Genomic DNA, 8,543 nt, shown 5'->3' with positions numbered 1-8,543 from the left:
ATGAAACCTGAAAAAAAAAAAAAAAAAAAAAAAAACTACAATAATTTTTTTTTTAAATGGAAATAAAGAAGAAGAAAAAATTGATCATAGCTAGCCCATTGAGTGAGTAGTTAACTATAGTATATTATGATCATAGCTAGCCCATAGTATTTGATTTGGGTTTGAAAACGTAGGAAGCCAGTCAAAAGGAAGAAACCAAACAAGATTATTCATGAAGATGATGTTGATTAAAAATGGGTCAAATAATAGAATGGAGATAAAGATTACAAGATCTTATCATGGAACAACCCATAAATGAATAATAACAGGCAAACCAACCCCATTTAACATGAGATGTATATAATAATAATAATAACGACTTTTTATTTTAGTAACTTTGTTTAAAGCACTAAATAACTATAACATCTTAAAACAACATTGGTAGTAGGAGTAATTTTTCTATATTCTAAGAAACGGACAAATGCAATACCTTGAAAGATATATTCTTATATGTGTGCTTATACTCTCATTCTATAAAGAGAATCTCTAGAAGAGGAAAATTTCAGAACAACGCATCCACACGCTTGTTGAGGAAGATTCAACCAAATGGCATCCATAAGTTCGTTGATTTCAGATCTCATAGGAATAAAAGTTGCTTGTAGCTCCAATTGCTTGACATTATATAATGGAGATGATTGGATTTCTCTCAATGCATATGGAGTAATCACGCTCTTCACAAAGTAAACAAAACCACATTATTTTTTAATGATATATGTCAATAATTGATATATAAAGTGATGAGAACTTCGGAGAAAAAAATAGAGAATCAAGTAAAATAAAAAAATAAACTAAAATACCTCAGCATAGCAAGCTTTCCAAGTCATTAATTTTGAATGACTTAACTTTGAGAGGAATTCAATCTCTTCAATATCCAGCGAAGTCCCGTTCGGAAAGGCGAAACAAAATTCCGATAGAGTCGAAGCAATAGAAGAAAATGATATAATATTACCATGATAGTTGAATCTATGTAAGTTAGGAGTAACAATGTCAAGTTCAATTAGCTCATTGCAACGAAGAAATGTCAAATTCTTCATGCGATCACTCGAAATCTTAATCCTTTTCAACATATCACAATGATTTAACTTCAAGCTCTTAATAAGTGGATGTTTAGAAAGAACATCGTGCAACCAATTGTCTGTCACGGTGGCAGAATGTAATTCTAAATTCTTTAGACTCCCGCATGGAAATATGTTGATTTCGCATGGTTTCCAAAGCTTGATGAGTAAAGATTTAAGATTTGGTGCTTCCACCTCAAAGCTATCAAGTTTAGGAATATACAACAACTTAATGGCCATGAGTTTAGGAAGGCCTAACACGTGTATATTTTTCAACCCATCACATCGTGCAAATGTTATCTCTTCTACCACATGACAACTAGCAATTAGGGCTTGGACAAGTTGGTCCTCCACATAAACTTCATCCAAAACCAACTTCTTCAAAGAGGATAAATTAATATCACTGTAAAATGGCTCGAAGTTACACCCAACCAAGCTCAACTCTGTCATTGATTTTGCAGCTACAACACTCTGTGGCACATAATAGTATTTATTAGGCCACACCCACAAATACAACACTTCGACATTGCTTTCAATTGCATAGCCAATCCACCGGTTCAGAAAAGCACAACATGATTCATCATCAATGGTCAATGCACTAAGCTCAATTTTTTTTATACTTTTCTTTTGCCTGTACCGATGTAGTAAAGTTTTCTCCACAAAATAATTGAACTCATCTCTTTTTCTCTGGTATTCTTGCTCTCGAACTTTCCTGTTGTCTGGAATCTTGTACAAGTTTGGCCAAACCAAATTTTGATTAATTTTCGGCATGGGGAATAAAGTCCAAATACTTTGCCACCTCTTGGACAATATACTAAGTTGAAGTATTTTTTTCAAGGTGATGAATGATAGAATGTGCTCTATAACAGAGTCTGGCAATTTAGATAATCTGTCAATTTTGTGCTTCATAAGATACAGCTTTCCCTACACAACACCAATGTTGGTCATAAGTTTTCGTAATTATCTATGTTTTTTACATAACTTTAAATATATCATATGTTAGAGAAACAGGTTTATGAATTTTAATTTGACAAATATAATAATCATAACAATAATAGTAATAGCATCATCAATAACTTCTGGGAGCTAAAACTATATCAATGGGAAATTAACCAAATAAAGGAAACGGGAAAAATAGAAAATAAGAAAACGATTGTCGTTGGTACGTACTAACTAAAACCATTTTTTTTTTTCTTTTTAATTAAATTATGTCAATTGGAAAACAAAACAATTGGGAGCAAAAAACAAAATAAAATCATAGAAAGAGAAAGACCAACCTTTTTCCTACGACGTCGGGCAATGGAAGGTGTTGCTTTGCCCATGTCCGGCGTTCCGAGAGAAGAAAAGTCTTTGTGCTTCAACAAGGTGACCGGCCACCGCAGACACGACGGCAAGTCGGCAATGGATGCAATTGTTTTGTGAAAGGTTGAACTTTTATGCCTGCTTTTTCAACCCAATTCTCTCCGGGAAAGGGATAAGATGAGGGTTAGATAAGTTGAGTCAGAATAGAATTCTAACTCCTTTAGGATTAGAGTTTATTTGAAATCTTATCATTGTAGGTGTTATATATCTAATTGTAGACTATTTAAAGACCATTTGGTTATAAATAATGAATCAGAATAAGTATTTGTGAAATTGTGATATTATCCCGCCCTAAGTAGAGTCTTGCGGTCTCTACTTCTCCAAAAGAAATACTCAAAAGTCGAACTCATCCACGTCACAAACATTTGTTTTTAGGAATCTAGCTCTAAGAACATGTTTGGAATTAGGTTGGAAATTAGAAAATATTGTTTTTAATGTCAAAAGGAGCTTCTTTTTAAAAAAATTAAAAAATTAAAAAAAAAAAAAATCTTTTTTTAGCTTTTGCGTATTTTTTTGGACATTTTTAGAGTAAAAAAATTAAAGAAAATTTTTTATTTGGTAGAACTTTTTAAATACAAAAAATATTTGTTAAGCTTCCTAACAAAATTCCAAATATACTCTAAGGGCTTGTTTGAGTATGCGTTTGATAGGCCAAAAAATGCGTTTAATATTTAAAAAGTTCGTTGGAAGAAAAAAGTACCCGTTTGGTTAAAAAATATTTGAAAGAGCTTTTAAAAGTCAAAAAAGTTCAAAAATGGCTAAAACGCACTTTTGACAAAAACTTAAAAATAAAACTTTTGCCAAAAAGTGTTTTTTTGACTGAAAAACTTTTTTTCTCAAACACAATCACAAAATTACTCTTAAGAGATTCTACAAACACAATCCATGGATGGTAAAAGTAATAGCTTTAATTATTACTAAACTAATCCTTAATAGCTACTAAACCATTAGACTAAATTAGCTTCACTTCTAGTGTACGTTGATCGAGCGTGTGTATTGAAATCTACCCATCTGCCATTTAATTTTTAAGATAACAAATATCAAAGGGTCTACAACCTATACTGTTATCTTTCGACTGGTTAGTAGGCATAACCAGTTAGATTTATTTAAAATAAATTATTTATGTTGGGTATTTCAAATAATTGTTAAATATATTTTATATCTAAAAGTTTAACTTGCATTTAATTGAAAGATCAGAGTTACATCTTTCAAATTTTGAAAGAGATTATTATATTATTTAAGAATTTTGTGGTTAAAATAGAGGTTATTATGCAATTTAAGGTGCCTATTAAGCTGGATTTAGTGGTTAAAATTTGTGACCATTAATGGATCAAATGATTTTGGACCACTGGAAGTGTTATAAATCACTATAAACATGACTATTTGGTCATATGCACATATACACTACAAGCATATAGCTTCTTTTTTGCCTCCTACAAATTTCTTTTGTGTAATTCTCCATAAGTGATACTCAGAAAATTAGTACTATGCTAGAGTAACATTTGGGTTTCATTGTGTCAAATCCCGTAATACTTAGAAATGGGACAAAATAAGTTATGAAGATATCGTCATTGTGATCAGGCCTTGAAGTATAATTTCTCAGTTTTCACCTTCATTGTTGGGGATAAAATTTACTATGGGTATAATTTCTCAGTTTTCACCTTCATTGTTGGGGATAAAATTTACTATGGGTCACACTCAACCAACCTCATTCAAATAAATTACAATTACATAGAGTTTTACGATGAACGTGGAGCATCAAGAGTAAAGCAATTATAAAAAAACTAGGTAAAAGGGACTAAAGGCAGAAGAAAAAGAGGTTGATCGGTCTCCCCAAAATCCAAGCTCATTACTCTATTTTTCCTATAGAAAAACATGATAACTTAAGTATCGGAGTGTCTCCAGCCAAAGCCGAGACCCTTTGACGCTCTTATTATTTTGCAGGCAATCCATCACCGGTCAAGCCATACCAAAAACTGTATCAACATTCATAATTTCCCTTTATTCTATAACATAACCTTCATAATTTCTCAGTTTGAACTGTTGTGTTCTTTGATTGTCTACCCTATATAGGAAGTTGAAATTAATTTATTTTCCCATAATTTGAGCTTAAATAGGTTGCTAGATACATCATTCTAATCCCCCAATCAGTCCTTTTGTTTTGAATTTGCAGTTACTTTGTGATAGGCACAAGGGAAGGGTTCAAGTCTTAATTTGATTCGAATACAGTGATGCTATGTTAAATTTGGGGTAATTTACCAACAACTTTCAGCAACCTAAATTCCAGAGTATCTAAAACCTAGTGATCAATATATCCTGTTGCAAAATGAACATAGAAATTAAAGGGAAATTTGATTTTGGCCACGTTTAAGCAATACAAATTCTTTGAAATATTGGAAGCTCGCTAATATTTTTGCATTCTTGGAAAAATATTTTTTCAAAGTTTCCTTATCTGCAGATTTACTGAAGTCTTCGATCTCGACCGTCTTTAAGCAATGCCGCCAACATGAAACTGGAAGAAATTTGCAACACTTGGGATTCGTCCTTTTATCAAACGAGCTTTCATATGAGAACTGAAACACAGGCATGAATTTAGTAACATGAATAAAAATGTCAAAATTGACGTCATCTTAATTTTTTTTTGCTTTCAACCAAAAAAACAAAAAGAATAACTATCAAAAGTGAATTCTTAATGGTGTTGAATTAATCTACTTTAGGCCAAAACAAATATATATATATATTGAAATAGATCTAATGGAAAATCCTAATAGAATTCGGTAACCGAAAGAAATTAAAAGTTCGATACTCTAAATTGAGAGTTTTTAAACTTTGAAGGGGTAATGTCAAACCGAATGGAAGTTCAATGGGGTTTTATGAAGTTTTCCCAATAATTTATACTCAAGTCATAATAGTTAAAATTAAATGGAGGAACCATTATATTGTAGATGCAATGCAAACAACAAAGTATATTATGATCATAGCCTATAGTACCTGATTTGGATTTTGAAAACTTAGGAAGCCAAAAGAAAAATGGAAGAGCCAAACAAGATTATTCATGAAGATGGTGCTTGGCTGGAAATTGGAGAAATATAGTGAATCAAGATTGATCAATTTTGGTGATAAAAATTACGAGATTTTATCATGAAAAAATAGAATAAAGTAATAATAACTCATGCACAATTTGACAGGAGACTTTCCAAATATTAATACACCAAAAATCTTTACAAAAGGATCATTAATATATATATATATATATATATATATATATATGCAATACCTTGAAAGATATATTTATGAATTTAGATGTGGCCTCATCTTGCCATTCTATAGAGAGATTCTCAACAAGAGGAGAAATCCACAACAATGCATTCACAAGTTTGTTGATTTCATATCTCGTAGGTGTAAAAGTTGCTTCTAGCTTCAATTGCTTGACATTATATAATGGAGATGATCGGCCTTTTCTCATTTTTTTTGGAGTAATCACACTCTTCACAAAAAGTAAACAAAACCATGTTAGATTTTTATTATATATGTTAATGATAGATGTACAAAGTAACAAAGACTAAGGAACTATCAAATAAAAGAAGCTAGAATACCTTGGCATAATGAGCTCTCCAAGTCAATTGTTTCAGATGATTTAACTTTGTGAGAAATTCAATATTTTCGACATTGTAGATCCAATCAAAACTACCATTCAAAAATCGTAGTCTGACTTCCGATAGAGTTGAAGTGGTGGAAGAAAATGATATAACATCACCATAATACTCGAGGCTATGTAAGTTAGGAGTAACAATGGTAACTTCAAGTAGCTCACTACAACGATAAAAGGTCAAACTCTTCATACGATCACTTGAAATTTTAATCCTTTTCAACATATCACAACGAAGTAGGATTAAGCTCTCAATGTGTAGATGTTTAGAAAGAACGTCGTGCAACCATTCATCTGTCACGGTGGCTGAATATAACTCTAACTTCTTTAGATTTTCACATGCGAGTAGGTTGATTTGACATGGTTTGCAAAGCTCAATAAGTAGAGATTCAAGATTTGATGCTTCAATCTCAATGCTATCAAGTTCTTCATTATATGCCACTGCAATGTTCATCAGTTTAGGAAGACCTGACACGTGTATATTTCTCAATCCATCACATCGTGCAAATTTTATCTCTTCTACTACAGGAGAGCCGGCAATTAGGGTTTGGATGATTTGGTCATTCACATTATAAACTTCACCCAAAACCAACTTTTTCAAGGAGGATAAGTTAATATCATGACTCCGAAATGACTCTAAGTTACAACCCCACAAAGTCAACCCAGTTATTGATTTTGCTACTAAAACACTCTCAGGCACCTTATAGTAATTTTTAGGCGATGCAAAGATATTCAACTCTTTGACGTTGCTTTCAATTGCATAGCCAATCTAACGGTTCACACAAGCACAATACCATTCCTTGTCAATATTGTCCAATATTCTAATCTCAAATCTTTGTATGCTTATATTTTGCCTACAACGACTTAGTAAAGTTCTCTCCACAAAATAATTGAACTTCTTGTTGTACGGACCTGACAAAACCAAGCTTTCTTCAAGTTTCAGAATAGGGAATAAAGTCCAGATGTTTTGCCATGTCTTGGATAATATAGTAAGTTGAAGTATTTGTTTCAACCGGATAAATGATAGAATGTGCTCTACAATAGGTTTCGGCAACTCGGATAGCCGGTCAATTTTGTGCTCCATAAAGTTGAAAGCTTTGTAAACCAGCAACGTACAAGAGAGAAACAAGTTCATGAATTTTAATATAACATCATCACTAATATTAAGAAACAAGTTCATGGAAAGAAAAAACTCACTATAGAAATTAACGAAATAATGAAAAACTGACAAAATATATAGAAAATAAGGAAAACCAACCTTTTCCCTACAACGTCATGCGTTCCGAGAAAAGAGAAGAAAATCTTTGTGCTTCGCGCGACAAGGTGGACCATGGCAAACAAACACAACGTCGTGCGTTGCCGACTTGTCGTCGTGTCTACTGTCTAGGGTTGTGTTCTTTTATTTTCTGTGTAAAATTTTATATAAAATATAAAATATGAGGAAAGAGAGGAGAGCGGAATTGCAGAGAGATTAAGAAGTTTGGAACAAGAAAACCTAAGCTAAATAAAAAATAGAAAAAAGGCCGTAATATAGAGAATACAAAATAGTAACCAAATATATATAAATTAACTTCATAATCTTTTTTTTTTTTAAAGCATTTTTGTATTATAATTATAAGATCTCCTAATATATTAATTGATCACTACTGGGATCCTTAATTAATAGCGAATAAAGTCTACCGCATAAGCTCCACAACAACTTTGGCTTCAATTTATGAAATTCTAAGCAAAAATCAACAATATTAAATGTTATGATAATACATGACGTGGGATATGTCATGTCAACAATTATCTATTTTAATTAAGAGTTTGAGTATGTAGCACTACGGTGTAGTGTTTTATGGCAATAATAAGTCTCTATTTCCTTAGTTTATTAGAAGTAGGAGTTTATAGTTTATCTCATAATAAGGTTAGGAGTTTACCTTTAAGCAATTGTAGGAGTTTATCTCCATGTTAGAGTTCGAGTTTATGTCCAAGTCTTCTATTTTAATTCATGTACTAGTTGAGTCCTCTACTTAAAAAAGGTGATCAATTAATAAAGAGGAATCAGAAAGTTAATCCTAACCATTGTGTTTGAAAAATGATTTTAGGGTTTCTCAAAATCTAAAAGGTTTAGGTTCCTCATAACCTAAAATCTATCCACATATTACGTGTTAACAAAAATCATTCACGTAACATTAAATCATAACTAGTTTAAGCTAATAGAAAGAGATGAATTTAATCAATGTTTTTACATTATTCCTCACGTGTGGACTCAAATTTCTTTTTAATAGGTAAGGCCTAACGCGTGAAATATTTTAATCAAATAATCAAGTGAATTGAATCACTACTTTTCCATAGAAAGAGATGAAATTAGGGTGCGCTTGCCATTGTAATTTCATATACAAAAAGTGTGGTTTTAAACCAAATTGCAGAAAATTAATTATTTGAGATTACAT

The sequence above is a fragment of the Corylus avellana genome, chromosome ca6 (genome assembly GCF_901000735.1).
Source record: "Corylus avellana chromosome ca6, CavTom2PMs-1.0".
Lineage (NCBI taxonomy): Eukaryota > Viridiplantae > Streptophyta > Magnoliopsida > Fagales > Betulaceae > Corylus > Corylus avellana.
This window is presented reverse-complemented; position numbering follows the sequence as displayed.